The sequence below is a fragment of the Apium graveolens genome, chromosome 7, assembly GCF_009905375.1.
Source record: "Apium graveolens cultivar Ventura chromosome 7, ASM990537v1, whole genome shotgun sequence".
NCBI lineage: Eukaryota > Viridiplantae > Streptophyta > Magnoliopsida > Apiales > Apiaceae > Apium > Apium graveolens.
The window spans coordinates 201,202,605-201,220,189 of NC_133653.1; the positions used below are offsets into that span (position 1 = coordinate 201,202,605).

The 17,585-nt window shown below is 33.4% G+C and overlaps 2 long non-coding RNA genes across 7 annotated transcripts; one reads left to right on the forward strand and one right to left on the reverse strand.

Annotated features, from left to right (window-relative positions):
* Positions 1-1,365: 1,365 nt before the first annotated feature.
* LOC141672971 (uncharacterized) lies at positions 1,366-3,117 on the forward strand. Of its 2 annotated transcripts, XR_012555754.1 has the most exons (4): positions 1,366-1,578; positions 1,655-1,705; positions 1,912-2,139; positions 2,534-3,117. It is a non-coding gene; the product is annotated as an uncharacterized LOC141672971 (long non-coding RNA). The 2 variants fall into 2 exon arrangements; XR_012555753.1 differs by having other exon boundaries at positions 1,912-3,117.
* A 2,913-nt stretch (positions 3,118-6,030) lies between these two features.
* On the reverse strand, positions 6,031-9,558 carry LOC141670944 (uncharacterized). 5 transcript variants are annotated; one of them, XR_012554842.1, is made up of 4 exons: positions 8,428-9,558; positions 8,041-8,223; positions 7,729-7,927; positions 6,031-6,393 (listed from the first exon to the last, which is right to left on the reverse strand). It is a non-coding gene; the product is annotated as an uncharacterized LOC141670944 (long non-coding RNA). The 5 variants fall into 5 exon arrangements; XR_012554844.1 differs by having other exon boundaries at positions 6,031-6,794; XR_012554843.1 differs by having other exon boundaries at positions 6,031-7,927; positions 8,459-9,558.
* Between the last annotated feature and the right edge of the window lie 8,027 nt (positions 9,559-17,585).

Below are 17,585 nucleotides of genomic sequence, written 5' to 3' on the forward strand. Positions count from 1 at the left end.
TTAAAACACATCGCTTTGTACAAGTATATAAAAGTAAAACGAAAGAAAACCACGTTAAAGTAGAAGTTTCACATCACTTCCTCAAACAAAACTGATGTTATAATACATGTCTAACATCAGTTTAGCAAATGAACCGATGTAGAATACAGACTAAGACATCGATTTGTTTAAGATATGATGTCAATCAATTAAAAGTGCTTCCATGTTATATGTTTGAAGTGCTATTTAACCTCCTAAATACCATTTTTGACAATCTACTTTTAACATTTTATTCAAAAAAAGGGGCTAATTATACATCAGTTTGCTAAAAAAACCGATGTCTGTGTACTTCTTTAACATCGGTTAAAAACCGATGTTAAATACCCCTACCTTTCTCTACACATGCAAAAACATTAGTTTTAAAAAAAAGACATTTTTCTAGTATTGAGTGGACTGCATATAACTTTACTTTCTTTCTCTCTATATATATGAGTGATATAACCTTTATTTATGATCAAAATTATTTTATTTTATTTACAGTTTTAACAGTCAAGAATCGGTTTGACTAGTACCGCTTACTAGTGTTTAGTCAATTGATATTTTAATTTTTTGTAAATATTTATCATTGATCCAACCGTATGGATATCAATATATATGTATGTATATATATATAAATATATACATATATATAAATATATACATATATATATATTAGTGGTATAACCAAAGTTTCAGATCAAAATTATTTTATTTGGTTTGTCTTTTTAACATTCAAATATGAGCTTGATTAATACCACTAACTAGTGCTAAGTCCCATATTGATGTTTCGATTTCCATAAAAATATTTATGAATGATTCAACAGTTTAGATGTCAAGATCCATATATATAGTGATACGACAAAATTTTCAGAAAAAAATAAATTAAATTGGTTTCTATTTTACCAGTCAACCAGTGGTGACAAGTACATTTCACTACTAGAAAAAAGTCAATAGACATCACCCTTTTAACATCAGTCGGAAAAAACCCGATGTAAAAATCATGTTTAAGATTGGTTATTTTCAACCCGATGTTAAAGATATGTTTTTACATAATATTTTTAAATAACCGATTTCTAATAGTATTTTTTTTAAAAATATAACCCTATGTTTTGCATCGGTTGTGTTTAATTAACTTATGTTAAATACTAACTTTCACATCAGTCGTTTAACAACCGTTGTGAAAGTTTAGTATTCGCATCAGTCCTTAACTAACCGATGTCTATGTTAAAATTTAAAAAAATAAAAAAATAGAAGGTCGGGAATAATTCCTCCTCTTTTGTACTTTTCCAAATATTTTCCCTGTTTCCCACCTATGCCCCCATTTCTTTTTCTCTATTTCCCCGCTGTTTTTCTCTCATCTCACCAGATATACATCTATCTCCCCCCTCTTCTCTCTATCTCATCCCTTAACATCACTCCCTATCTATTTCCATCTCTGTTACCATCAATCAAACCTTAATCGAGCAATCGAGTTTTAATATGTTCTACATACAACCCTAAATGGAGCAGAATCGAGCCCTAATCAAGCTGTAATCAAGTCAACCAATAGAGCCCTGATTTGTAACTATTTATCATATTTGTTTTTCTTTTTTGTTTTTGTTTTTTAATTGAGCCCTAATTTATAAGTATTTTTCAGATCTTGTTTCTCATCTCGGTGTACCCGTTTCTCATCTCCTTCTCAGATTGTGTAAGTCTTCGATTTCACTTTTCGTTTAATCAATTTTTTCATGTATTTTCTGAATATATTTTTTGAATTTTTAAGCATGGTTGCAGTACAATACATGAATGTATTTTACTTGTATGTATTTTTAAGGGGTTAAGATTAAAATTATACTTCATCTTTTAAGGGGTTTAGTACGACTTTGTATGTTTTACTCGTTTATGATATTGTAGATAAAGGAAAAAGATGGAAGTTATCTACGCTGGATGTGACACTTACACATTGGTGGAATGAAGCTTCACTTAGAGTTTCAGAAGCTCTTAGAGTGATTGCTACTGTTTTATACCAAGAAAGTTAGTGTGAATTAATTTTACTGAAGCTTTGTGTTCTAATGATACATGTTTTCAGTGTCTCTTGTAGGGACGATTTAATTTCCAAGGGATTCAAACTATAGCTGTAAGGTACTTCGTGAATTAACATCTGAATGAATACGATAACAATATAGACACTTTTTTTAATTCTATTACAGTTGCCCAAGTTTATTTAGCAGCCACATTTTTGTTGAAAATTTAATACATAGGATGCTATGTGGCGACCTATTTTTATTGAAGTGTTCAGTCCTGTAGGTTTGTGAACCATTAAACTTTTCGATAAACCACAACTAGTTTTTTATTAATCACTTGTTCACTAATAATGTATCCAACCTAATTAATTTGTGTTTACACCTCATGTACTTGTTGGACTTTTTCAATATGCCTGATAGTATCTTAAACTCTTATACACCACTTCTCTTGAGCAGAATATACTTGCATCACAATGCTAAATGCCTATAATTAAATGTGTTAATTGCATCAGATAAGACATTGTTGAGGCCAAATCACCAATACCTGATTTCGTAAAAGAGACAATACTAGCAATAACATGAGGCGCACCATTTCCCAATGGAAGCAGAGTAGTACCAGCTATAGTTGGAGAAAGAATAAGAATTTTCGACAGATTTTCGACGGAAGGACAGAAGTACTCAGAAGCTGTATTAGCAAGTAAATAAAACAAAAAAACAAGCCAGAGGAGAAGAAGGGAATAGCCCAACACACGGAACTACCCACAGCTGCAGTAAAAGATTTCAAGGCAGTTTATATAACCTTTTGGCTTGCATGATTTGTTTGATCTAATGTATACACACTTGGACTGATAGTCAGTATAGTTGTGTAGACCAGAGCAGCCATCATCTTGGACTAGGAGATTTGAAAATTGTGTGAGAACTGCCGGTAGAGATGCACCAAAAGACCGGGCCCAAAAATCTGGCCCGGCCCGATCCGGTCAAAGCCCGGTCAAGCACGGCCCGGTCAAAGCCCGGCCCGGTCCCGGCCCAGGCGTTGGGCCTCAACGGGCCCTAGGCAAAGCCCGGCCCGGCCCGTCTCGAATAAAAGCCCGAAAAAGCCGCGTTATAATATGATTATTCTAATATATTTTCTTATATATTTAAAAATTCATATTTACTATAAATATAAATAATACTTTAAACACACATATATATATATAGATATTTGTGATTAATAAATTATTTATATATTTTGTTGCATAAATAATGAAAGAAGATATAATAAGTACACTATATATATTTGGATATCATTGTTATCATAACAATGATAAAACATATTATTTTTTAAACATATTTATTTTTTGCCGAACTTAAATATTTTCAACCAAATAATGTTTTCATAAAATATTCCATGTAAACTAATACATTTTTACGATGATCTAGTTGCAGTCTACAGGTGATGTTTAATTGGAAAAAGCATATAAGTTGGTAGTTAAATAAGAGGACAATAATAAAATGAAGTATGTGTTAGAGAAGACGGGAAGTTTCATGGTATTGATGAGACAAAAAATTAAAGTGCTAAAGTTAGGATTTAAAGCAGTCCATGGATTATGGAAAATAACTTAGTGTCCTTTGGGAAGTATTAATTTTGATAGTGTCTCAAATCTTAATCATGTTCATAGAATTATTGTACAATAAGACAAAGTAGATGAGGGAGGTGCAAAGAATTTAAAGGTGGCATCAAAATCCAACTTGAATTTTTTGGCATTTGGCATTTTTAATTGCACTGAGACCTGGAGGTGTATTTTGTAATATGGCAAAAGTATGTGGTTGCATTAATGCCTTGTTGTATTAGCTAGATTTTCTTTTTAACATATACTAGTCAACTCTTTTTAATGAGTTCCTCTGTTAGTAAACAGCATCTATACATTTATGGTTTGATACAAATCAGAATATTTATTTCTTCATGGTTTTATTATTAAATATGACTTCTTTATGGCAGTGCAGTGGTGTAATTGGATTTTTGATCCGTTCAACTGAAGGCACATCTATGGATTTTAGGAACCCTACACACCTTATTGAGATGTTAGATGGAGCCCTTAATTATAGGTGGGAACTTAGGTTCTACAATTCTGAGGTAATAACATCCTTGGCTCAGATCTTCTGTCTGGTTTATCTTGTTCAATATTTTTCTAAACTCTTATACTACTAGTTCATATATTCCGGCAAGTTATTTTGCTTTGCCCATTATTCTTCAGTTGGAAAATTTTAAATAGTAAACTATGCAGGGGCAGGACATTACTTTGAAACAGTTCTTTTAATCTTTTCCCCTCATTTTAGTCGTCATAAATATCCAAATACACGTTGAAACATTAGTCTGTAGCTTAGGCTGATGTACTTGTTTACCACTATTTGTTTAAGCCAATGTCAGGCTACTGCCCCTCCAAATTTTGCTCTAAAATGTCTGGTTTCAACATTCCTAGATGTCATGATTTGCAATACTAAAGGAGTGTTAGATTAATGTTTGCTATAAGTTTTATGCCTCAGATTTAACAGTATATGGGAGCTGTTACTTTGTGCCATCTTTACCAGATTCAAAAACTCAGGTGTTAAACTTATTTTTAGCCGAACTAGTGGTTATCCTATCCGGTGATGATATTCAGGTACACACTTAAGCTTCCTCATAGTCACTGTGTTGTGTAAGTGCATATTCAGGTTAAAAGTTCTTTCTAATCTCCTCTACTAAGCATTTTATTTAAGCCATTTGGGCTAGCAAAGCTGCTGCACTCAAAAGAACTTGCTTCTTCGGGATCTACTTTAAAATCTACTTTAAACAACCCATTTAGACTAATAGTAACTCCTCATAACAGCTTTCATAATTTTTTTAATCAGTATATTATTCTTTTATCTCAATACATACATGACTATTTTACTAAATTTGGCAGGATGAAGCCAATGTAAGAGCAACACATGATGGTGGATTAAGGACATCATGAGTAAATGGTGCCCTGTTTCTGTATATACTAGCTGCAATAGGTTTGATAATTTAGTAGTTTTGGAAAATCATGTTTTTTATTTTCTTGCTGTATACTAAAATTCTTTGGATTGTTTTGTTAATGATAAATAATGTATTTCAATTTGTTTTGTAATGATAATTAATCTTTTAGTTATTTAAATATGATAACATTTATTGGTTTTTGGTTTTAACATTTTTTGGTATGTATATTGTTAGACCATGTAAATATTTAACATTAGTGTATATAAATGTGAATAATGTCCAAAATGTCTATTTACATTATAAACTTTTTTTAAAAACCGATGTAAAAATCTCAATCTCTACCCCCACGAACACATCAATATTAAATTAATCAAACATCAGTGTATAGCTCATGTCTATATAATGAGATATCGTCTAAAACTGATGTCTATGTACATATTAGACATCAGTGTTTTCATGCAGCTGATGTCTGGGGTGACTTTTGACAACAGTTTTCAACGGATGTGAAAAAGAAAATACTTTTCTCTCACTACGCCATAAGTGCACAAAGGCAACCCCTACTATACAATTGCATAAGGCCTAAATGGTGTTGCATAAGGTAATAGGCAACACCAGGCAGGGTTGCCAATGTGGATGTGGTCGTAGAGCCTTAAGAAAATGAATTCTGCAACACCAGAAAGCGTTGCATTATGCGTCCTTTGCAACAGTAAAAGCGTACAATGACAACAACAGTTAGTGTTGTATAAAATGAAGCCACATCACCACTGTGTCCTACGTGGCAAGTGACATGTCATATTGCCACGTCAGCAGTGACCCTATTTGACACGTCAGCAAGGGGTCCCACATTTGCCACATCAGCAGTGGGCCCCACTTTTGCCATGTCAATAGTGGGTCCCACAATATGTAATGGAACACTGATTTTAGTCATTCGCAACACCATTTTTATTCATATGTAACATCATTTTTAGTCTTATGCAACATCATATAGTGTCAAATGCAACACTTCAAAAATTAAAAAAATTGACATAGTTATTCTGCTTTTACATTATTACTGCCAAACAAGGCATCCAACAATCATTACAACAAACATCGAATGAAATTTAAAACTTACTAAACTATCAAAGTACCAAATCCTAACTTCAAAGGAACAAATGAGCAATTTTTTTCTTTTCTTTTCTAAATAATGTCACCTACTCATCTTAACTATAGCCTTATAACTCATTTTGACGTTGTAAAGCAGAATGTGTTTGTTTCCAGCCAGGTAGAGAACTTCCAGTCGATGTGATCCAGAGACAAAAATGCCTGTGTTTGAGATGGCTTTAAACAGCATTAGGAAAGGCATCCTTGTAGATTTACGCTTCTTTGTTGAGTTCGAACCAATATCTTTAGCAATTCCTGAAAGCAACCATTTTACTAGATAATAATCAGATAGTCGAGTGAATACTGTCAAACAAAACAAAAATTTATAAGAAAAACCATGCTCCGGCTTAGGGCATTATAGGCAAACCTATACTGAGATAACATTGCACATTATTCTGGTACAAACTAAATAAATAGTATGCATGGACATACATTTAATTGTAGGATCGCGACAAGCAACCAAAACAAGAAAATACTGACATATTAGTCTTCTATCCAAAAAAATTGCTTTGCACATAATTTCACCATATTATCTAAGACAACCATGCCCCTCTTTCACAGTCATTATTAAGATTATCGATATTCTTTCCAGAGACATGAAATGGGCCTTTCTCTGGATTTTGAATTCGGATCCTTTCGAAGTCATCCTTAACAGCCTAAAAGAGATTAGGAGAGATATAAGAAAAACTGAAATATTTCATTAAAGAAAGGATGAGATAAGACCACAAGAAACACAACAAACTATTATCATGTCACAGCTGGTTAGAAGCTATTAAATTTCACTCTCTTAAATATTCACTTATCACTTTCTTACATGTTTTCATGAAAGACAACGAAATAAATATATGCTTCAACTTTGGGATTCCATATTTTACTATTATAAAAGTTGACGTGAAATTTGGCTTTTAGTTCTAAAAACTGAAAAGTAAAGCTGAGAAGATTTTTGAAAAGAATACGAAACATAAGGAATTTTAAAGATTTCGGAGAGGAACAGAGGATAGCAAAGAACTAGATAAAAGTTGTAAGAGTATTCAAGGAGAATATAGCAAGATACATATATTACATTTCCAGCCAACTCTTAGCCAATATTTTATAAACCAACTTTGTGAATTATTTTTGAACATCCTAGTACAACCTAGCTCTTTAGCACATAGCCACCATGATACACATTGACCAACTACTTTAATTATAAATTTCTCCTGAAAACTAAAACTCATCCCTACAATAGCCACTGCTAAACTACTTCCGGAAAGGAGCTTCAGAATGCTAGCTTATAAAGCAAAAGTTGTTGGTAGATAGAGTATAGACCATACACAAAGTAATGAAGCAGATGGTCTTTGTGATAGTGTAGACTATGGAATGAAGAGGAATCCAATGAAACAAAGTCTAATAGTGCCAATTTCTGAAAGAGGATCTTAAATTTGGTCATCAGGTCCCGTAGTTCGATATTAGATGAAGACACATATGTATATGTATAGAAAGTCAAAAAACATAATTGAATTGAACTTGAAAATGTTACTGTAAATAAAATGATTAATCCGTAATTAAAGATTCATAATCCACTAAACAAAGATCAGCACGTAATCTTACTCCAGCAGATAGCAGGAACAACAAAAGATCTACTGGCGGTTCGGTGGGCGGTTGTTGGCAGCAGAGACCCTAGATCCCCACTCGAGCAGCTCTTTTCTTGTATCATCCTTGTGACATATCACTTCAATGAAGCAAAGATAATCTTTTTTTCTCCCATTCCTGTCTCCATTGCTTTAACAAGATCTTTCTCACAATGGATCTGAACAATTCAAGAAATATCGGTGTCAACAATACTTTTTTTTTTTAAAATAAGCTTCACTGCTCTAACTTGTAAGTAAATGATAAATTATGTATAAAGTTTTCTCGACTTACCTTAGTCGTCCAGCATTTGCCTTCACCATTATGAATCGCATCAACCAGTGCAGTGTAGTTCCAGTTCTTGATCACATTTTATGGTCCATTATGGATCTCAATGGTATAACCATCATTATTTATCGGGAAAATGATTTGATTATGACAGCATCGCAATTTTGTCGACACATCTTGAGCAGTAACCTGCAAGGGATATAGAATTTGTGAAATAAAGAAGGAATGATTCTGATAAAAATGTCGGGATTTCCAACAGTTAACACCATGTATGGTCCATACTGTGCATACCCTAGAGTTGCACCAACTGACCACCCAATGGATCCATACTGCATTTGGAACTCATACCTGTATTATTGTACTTATATTAATATATAAAAACACATTATATACCTTAGGAAATTATATTGAAAGGGATGCTCACCCACATCCTTTTGGCAATTTCATCTTCTGGAAATTGAACCAGGAATCCCCTGTCTCAGCAATTATATTGATAGTCATGTGGAATTTGTTTAATTTGCTTGTTACAGACTATCTCCTTACCAGGAGCCCTTTGTTCACAGACAACCATCATTAATGAGTCATTCATGCTTGTTTCATCATTTGCATATGACGTGTTTCCACCTGAGGTTGATGCATCAGCGTCTCTAAGTTGAGAGGGACATAGATCTTCTTGGTATGAATTGCTCCTAACTGCCGCATCTTCCAGCATCAGATGTTCACTAGAACTTTGGGTTGTAATTCCAAGACACCGAATTCTTCACAAAAATCACACCAAAAACACGAAACCCGCTATCCGGAAACTCCATACACCCTCCATAAAGCAAAATCAACACATTACAAACAACAACATCAAATGCACACCATTTTCGGAACCAACCCGTGAACTTGCAATCCAAGTCCAACACCCCTACTTCCAAGCTTATAACACCCTCTCAAAACACTCCCAATAGCATAACTATTCTGAACATACCCAGAAACCAAACAAGCCCAGGACACCATATTTCTCTCATACATATCATCAAACACCAACCTTGCACAACCCAGATCACCCAATTTAACATACAAATTAATATGGGTATTCGACAAAAACATATCCGTAAACAACCCGTCTTTAATCATACATAAATGAATCTTTTTAGCCTCTTCAATATTAAAACAATTGTTGCACTGAAAAATTATTGCTAAATGGATTCGACCCCTTAGGCTTAACAGCACCCACAACACCCCCATTGCACCTACTTATCAATCGGCACCTTTCTCGTCCCTCTTCTTTCCCCAGCCCTCGTCCCTCTCGAACCCTCCCCTCTCCTCTCCCTCAAACAATCGAAAGCCCCAAACATTCTCCACTCGATCGGTATTAGCCATGGTTGGATTTCACAAAGGATTAAAAGAAATGATTTTTATCTGAATTGTTTTGTTAGCGGAAAAGTTGGAAGATTCACAGGAAACGGGGAAGAACTGATGAGCGTAGGAAAAACTGATGAGCGTAAGAAAGTTGTACACTGCTATAGGTTTTGGAGTTTATATGAACCAGCGATCAGGATTTATCTAAATTGTGTTTTTTTAAATTGATTGGATGGTCCTGATGAAAAGTGAAGTTGCTGATCCGCGTGATGCATTCACCATCCAATACTCTTCTTCCACGTAGCGATCAAGTGGCTGATTTTCTATTTACTGAATTAAAGACTAATTAAAAATTAATATTAAATAGCTAGGAAATTTTTAAAAATTTACCAAAATTACTATACACTCAAACAATTGTCTAGATAATTATAAAAATAAAACATCATATTTTTATTATATTTCCCCATTTTTCAATATCTATAAAAATTAATATAAAATCTAATTTTTTTTAAAAAAATGTGTACATCTCTAAAATTAGTAGGTAACATCATCCGAAGGTTGGATCATCGAACAAGAATTTTAAAAAAATAGAATCACCACTCGGGACAAGACTTGGTTATAGGAACCCGTGTTGACCGTAATTTGACTCTTATAAAAACACACGATATAAAATCTAATTTTTTTTAAAAAATTATACATCTCTAAATTTAGTAGGTATCATCATCCGTACAGTTGGATCGTTGAACAAGAATTTTAAAAAAATAGGCTCACCACTCGGGACAAGATTTGGTTATAGGAACTCGTGTTGACCGTAATTTGTCTATTATAAAAACACACGATATAAAATCTATTCTTTTAAAAAAAATATTATACATCTTTAAAATTAGTAGAAAACATCATCCGTACAGTTGGATCGTCAAAAAAGAATTTTAAAAAAATAGAATCACCACTGAGGACAAGACTTGGTTATAGGAACCTGTGTTGACCGTAATTTGTCTATTATAAAAACACACGATATAAAATCTATTCTTTTAAAAAAATATTATACATCTCTAAAATTAGTAGATAACATCATCCGTACGGTTGGATCATTAAACAAGAATTTTAAAATAATAGAATCACCACTCGGGACAAGACTTGGTTATAGGAACCGGTGTTGACCGTAATTTGACTAATTAAGAAACACACGATATAAAATCTAATTTTTTTTAAAAAAATAGAATCTCTAAAATTAGTAGGTATCATCATCCGTACGGTGGATCGTTGAACAAAAATTTTAAAAAAATAGAATCATCATTCGGGACAAGATTGGGTTATAGGAACCCATGTTCACCGTAATTTGACTATTATAAAAACAAACGCTATAAAATCTAAATTTTTTAAAAAACATTTAGACATCTCTAAATTTAGTAGGTATCATCATAAAAGAACGTGTCCACTGTGGTTTGACTATTATAAAAGCACGTGATATAAAATCTATTTTTTAAAAAAAATTATGCATCTCTAAAACTAGTAGGAAACAACATCCGTACTATTGGATCAATTAAAAATTATTTAAAAAAAATTAGAACATGAATATAACAAATAAATTTTAAGAATAGTACAATAACTAAGGCAACACTAAATCACCTACTGCAACACCAGAAAGCAAATACAACGCCTGAAGTGCCACGTCAGCTCACCACGTCAGCATTTTGGGTCCCCATGTGGGTCCCACGACAGCATGCCACGTCACCGGTGGGTCCCACATATGGGGCCCAAATGCTGACGTGGCATGACAGGTCAACATGCCACATCATGCACGTCTGCATGCCACGTCATCAACTATGGGTCCCAAATATGCCACCTCAGATTTATTTTCCATGTCAGCATTTATTAAATAAAAAAAATATCTAATGCAATGCTGTGACCTCTACTGTTGCATGTTGCGCAACGCTAAAAGTTATTACCAACGGTAGCTTCAATGTACTGCAACGCCTTCTCCACTGTGTTGCAAAAATTGAAAATTTTGTAGATAATGCAACGCTTTTCGTACAACGCTGGATAAAAACCATTGCCTATGTGCACTTATGGTGTAGTTTCTACACCCACGAAGACATCGGTTTTGAACAAAATAGACATTAGTGAACTGAGGTCTATTGACCTTTTTCTAGTAGTGAATTTAATCGGTATTTAGTTCCATATTGATGTTTCAATTTTTTTTAAAAAAAATACTTATGAATGATTCAACCATAAAGATTTTACCATCTATAAATTTTAGTGATATGACAAAATTTCACTAAAAGCGTACGGACTTTATTTATTAAAGTAATCAAGTTCAAATGATTAAAAATTCTTGAAATTTTGGGTTTAACATTTTTTTGTAACCATTTTAACATATGTATAGTTGGATTATTTTTTATCTCTTCTGAATAAGTGGACCTTTCACTACACCATAGATTGCTTTAAGCAACTCCATAACTCTGTTGCTATATATAGGACCAAAAAAATATTGCTAAAGACCCGAAAAGTACTAAGGCAACAACAAAGCTATGTTGACTCGTAGCTAGTTAGTATAGATATCTATAGCAGCATAAAAACTACTCTATTGCAACATACCAATCTCTATTACAATAGATCTCAATAATAATATATTTTGGACTATATAGGAACATACTTAGTGTGTTGCAAAAGATCTTAGAATTTTTTTCAAAATTGTGGGGCTCATAGGGGCCCCACATGCGGGGCCTATCTGTGGGGCCCATACGTGGGACCTATATGTGGGGCCCACATATGGACCTAGTTGTTTACCTATGGCAACATACCTGTAGCAACATCTTTTATCTTAAAAAAGGTTAATTATTTACAACAGATTTAGTACATGCTGCAACATAGTTTTAGCCTAAAAAATAATTGAAATACACATCCTGAATATTGCATTTCCCTAAATAAATACCAGGCAATTCCAAGGAATATTCATTCATACAACCAGTCATAGACATCAAATTTACTGGTACAAAATAAAACTTTTATGTCGCCTAATTTACGATGCACATAGAAGAATTCGATGTATATAAGACTTCATACATCGGGTTTTTTTAAAAAGGCGACATATATTAACCTTCTGAAAGTACCATTTACGTCGGTTCAGTAAATAACCAATGTATAAGGGTGACATATACGTCGTCTCTAAATTGGTCGACGTATAAAAACTTATTTTACGTCAGGTCTGGTTCACCATCTTATAAGATTACTACAAATACTCAGCATATACATCAATTTTTCAGCACTCGATATATATGTGATTGTATATACGTTGGTTGTCTTTAATACGATGTAAAATAAATTTTTTATTTATTAAAAAAATAGTTTAACTGAAACTTAATAGTGGTCGGGCCAATTTTAGTCTATTCTTCCCCAAAACAAACTCTGTCCATTATAACATCGCTCGATGGAAACATTGGTCCTGGAAACCATCACACCTCATTCATCTATCCGAGCAATTTCCTAACTTATATTTCTGGTATGAAGTATGTCAATACTAACGATTGAATATGTATACATAAATAGTCATGTAACATATTTTTTCTTGTTAATTTTCCCATCACTTCTACCTAATTGGGTTTGTTAACTTCTTCGATCCTAGACTGTTGCATTCGTCATTGGTAATCTCCCTCCCCCCTCTCTATCCCACCCCTCTCTCCCTTCTTTCCCTTCCCTGCTTCATGTTCTCTTTCTTTACCTTCCCATTCCCGTCACTTTATTTTCCCGAATCTAATTATGTTACAAAAAAATATATTTGGGTGTTGATTAAAATTTGATATGTAATCTTTATTAATTTGACACATAATTTTATATTTTATTATGAAACATAATCAGAGTAGAATTACTAATTATATGGTTTATTCTCTGGTCAATAGTGTGTCTACTGCTGTAAATTGGGTTGCAATGAATGTCAATGGTGTAAATATAAAGTACACATTCGGTTTATGGAATTATTTCTTTTGAGCATCTTTAACGTAATAATTTTTCGCCGTGTTAGTGATGAATTCACGTGCTTGTATAATGATTATTTGTTTCGTATGTTCGAGATGCTAACTACTAGCATATTCGATGATATGAAATAAAGTATAATAAGGTAATTTTTTTAAATATGTTAACCAGTGGATCGATTAATATACTTCTCTGCTCTTTTTTGTATCTAGATATTTAGTTAACAATTTTTTTGAATTTAGTCATCTTTTTTGAAAGATTTAAATTACAAAAAGAAAAAAAAATATATGGGTTCCAATATATATTGCACACATATGGGTTCGACTTGTTGGGGCTTTTAATTTGCTCATCTTTTGTATATACAATAACTTCAAATAAAAGTTCATTTTAAAACTAAAGTTAAAGTTCTGCTCAAACAACATGTGTGGTACTTATTGTCAATATATTTATATTAACTGAATTATATGAATCTAAGAAAACAAAAACATAGCTTGCCAGAAAAACACATTTTCTTATTTCTGCAAATTGAGGCAATATAAAAGAAATACAAGGAAACTACGAAACCGAAAATGCTAAAAAACAGGACACGATCACCTGCCTAGAACCTACACTAACTCTACTGCCTTGACTCAATCAAAACTCCTAAAATAACGGACCTGAAAACAAACACTACACAAAATAGACGTTGACAACTCTTTATTTGAAAATAACATATAACCAAAGTTTAAGATGTCCACTTTCTGGTTTTCACTACTCATATGCTCCAGAACAATGTCTCCCCTCTTAATACATTCCCTTATGAAGTGATACCTGATATGTATGTGTTTTTTCCTGCCATGAAATACATAATTCTTTGCTAAATCTATAGATGATTTATTATAGATAGACAATACAACTGGTCCAGTATAGTATGATGTTATCTGACTTAAAACATTACGAATCCAGATAGCCTGGGAAGCTGTTGCAGTTGCAGCCATAAACTCCACCTCACAAGATGATAAAGCAACACACCTTTGTTTCAGGGACATCGAGATGGTGAACTTCTAATTTGTTCTTAGCATCCAAAGCTAATAGAAAATGAACCATTTCAGGCCTTTTCACAGGAGCAAAGACTTCGTCAAAATCAACTATACGCTCTTGAACATAACCTTTGGGTACTAATCTTGGTTTATGCTTCACAATTCTTCCCTCAACATCCTTTTTTAACTTAAATATCCATTTCAGCCGTATAACTTTCTTCCTAGGTGGCAGTTTAGACAATTTCCAAGTCTGATTATTGTGTATCTGTTATGAACTTGATGATTTCATTAAAAAACACACCTTAGTAGATTTAACTGAGTGAATTTTGTAGCAATCGACGGATAAAGAATATAGTCCCAACGGATGACTCAATATAGTCCCGACGAATGATAATTTGTTATTCATCGAGTGAGTAGCTTATGTAATAATAAGTCATGAAGCACATTTCTGCAAACACCTTTGTTTAGATTCTGTAGTAGCATATAAGTCATGTTGACTTTAATTAGATATGCAGAATATGTTGATTAATTATACATGGATGATGTCTTATAATTCTGAATAAATGAAATGAAGTCAACAAAGCTACCCGACGAATGATCAACAAGGCAACTCGACGGATAATCAATTTGAATATCTGTTGACAGTGACAACACAGTCACATGCATCGTGTGTATGTAAAAGGAATGTGGAAGCCTATTCAACTGGGTTTTTGAGAACAAAGAAGCATTGTCATTTCTATGCTAATATGAAGATATTCAAAGATGCCGAAATAGAGTAATGAAGCAACATAGTATTAGACTTGATAGGTTTTGTTTTATTATCTTGTTTTATTACTGTGTAATCTTGGTGATATATAAACCAAGTGTAGCAATTAGAACAACAGAGAGACTAAGCAAGTATTTTCTCAGAGAAACATTTGTAAGCTGTATCCTTAGCATTTTTCTTTAAGTTTAGTTGTTCTTATTTGTAAGCAGCTGTGAGTTATTCAAGCTTCATAGAGTTCTATATATATATATCTGGTGGATACATTCAAATCCACCAGAAATTTTTAAAGACTTGCATTTTTATTAGTTTGTGTTTTGATTCATATTTTACTTGTTATTCCGCAATTTGCAAATCAAAACACTGTCATATATATATATATATCTTAAGTTAGAACATTTTATAATTCAGAAAAAGGTTCAAGAATTTCATTCAACCCCCGCTTCTGTAATTCTTGTTGCATTGTTAGGGACTAACAATTGGTATCAGAGCAATCTCTTAAAGAACAAAGAGTTTAAAGATCACAAAAAACAACAAGATGAACAAGAAGGATGTTGGAGTCAAGATTCCTTTTCTGGACAGAGACAATTACCATCACTAGAAGGTAAAGATGCATCTTCATTTAGTTTCTCAAGATGAGGCCTATGTAGATTGCATAGAGAGAGGCCCTCATGTACCAATGAGAGCTGCAACTGGAAATGAACCATCAGTTCCCAAGCCAAGGCATGAATGGTCAGATCCTGATATTGAACAAGTCGGGAAGGACAAGAAGGCCATGATATTCTGTTGAATGGAGTTAATTGTGACATATTTGACAACATCATCAATTGCAAAATTGCAAAGGAAGTTTAGGATACAATTTAGATAATCTGTGATGGTACTGAACAAGTTAGAGAAAACAAGATGCAGCTACTAATTCAGCAATATGAGAATTTCTCCCTTGAAGAAGGTGAAACTCTCACTGATATCTTTAGTAGATTTCAAAAACTACTAAATGCTCTAAAGCTGCATGGAAGAGTCTACCAAACCAAAGATCCTAACCTTAAATTTATGAGATCCCTACCAAAAGAATGGAAACCAATGACAGTCTCCTTGAGAAACTCACAAGAATACAAGGAGTTTACACTAAAGAGACTGTATGGCATTCTAAAGACTTATGAGCTTGAAATAGAGCAAGATGAAAGAATAGAGAAAGGGAGAAAGAAAGGAGGGTCCGTTGCACTGGTTGCTGAGTTAGAGAAAGAGAAGGAGATGAAGATAGAAGCTGTTGAATCTACTTCAAAGGTCTGTGAAAATAAGGGCAAGGGGCTTGTAGCAGAAAATGAAGATTCTTTGAGCCAAGATGATATGGATGACATTGATGAACATCTAGCATTTCTTTCTTGAAGATTTTCCAAGCTCAAGTTCAAGAAGAACTTTGGAGCAGCTAAGCCAAATAGAAACATGGTGGATAAATGAAAATTCAAATGTTTTAAATGTGGCTTGGCTTGCACTTTGCCAGTGAGTGTAGAAAGTCAAATTCCAGAAAGAAAAACTTTGAGCCTGTTGATTATAAACATAAATATTTTGAGTTTCTCAAACAAAAGGAAAGGGCTTTCATTACACAAGAAAATGACTGGGTAGCAGATGGTCTGGATAAGGATGAGGATGTCAGCTATGTCAATCTAGCCCTAATGGCCAAGTCTGATGAAACAGAGATAAGTGAGAGGAATCTAGTTCACTTAAACAGAGATAATAAGGTAATCACCACTAACTTGCACATTTATCTAAAGCTGAGTGTAATGATGCAATAAATGACATGTCTACAGAATTATATCATTTGTGTGTTACACTTAAGTCTATTACTAAAGAACATGCTAAAATCAAAGAAAACAATTTATTTTTAAGTGAGAGGAATAATGTGCTAGAATCTCAGTTTATTGAATTTGAAAAATTGAGAATTGAGTGTAAAATTGCTAAGGATGAATTAACTGAGTCCTTGAAGAAAGAAGAGATCTTGAAGAAGCAGCTTGAATGAGAACAGGAGGTGATTAAGGCATGGAAAACATCTAGATATGTTCATGCTCAAATTACCAAAATTCAAGGTATTGAGTCCTTTTGTGATGCAGCCTAGAAGAATAACAAGGAGAAGCCGGAATCCAATTTGGTTGAAGGATTGCTAACAAATGTGGACTCGACGGATGATGAGAGTCATCCGTCGGATAACCAAAAGGATTATTCGTCGAGTGACATAAATCCTCATCTGTCGGCTGTGATCAAACCTGTGAGTATAGCCAAACTTGTCAAGTTAAATGAAAAGTATGGATCAGTTTCCAAAAACTTCATTTCAGGAGAATCTAGTCAAGTGAGGAAGGAGAAGAAAGTGAATGTTGGTCATCTGTCTTTCAAGCAATTGAATGACAGACTAGATAATATTGAGGTTAAAATAGAGGCTAAAAGGAAAAACAATA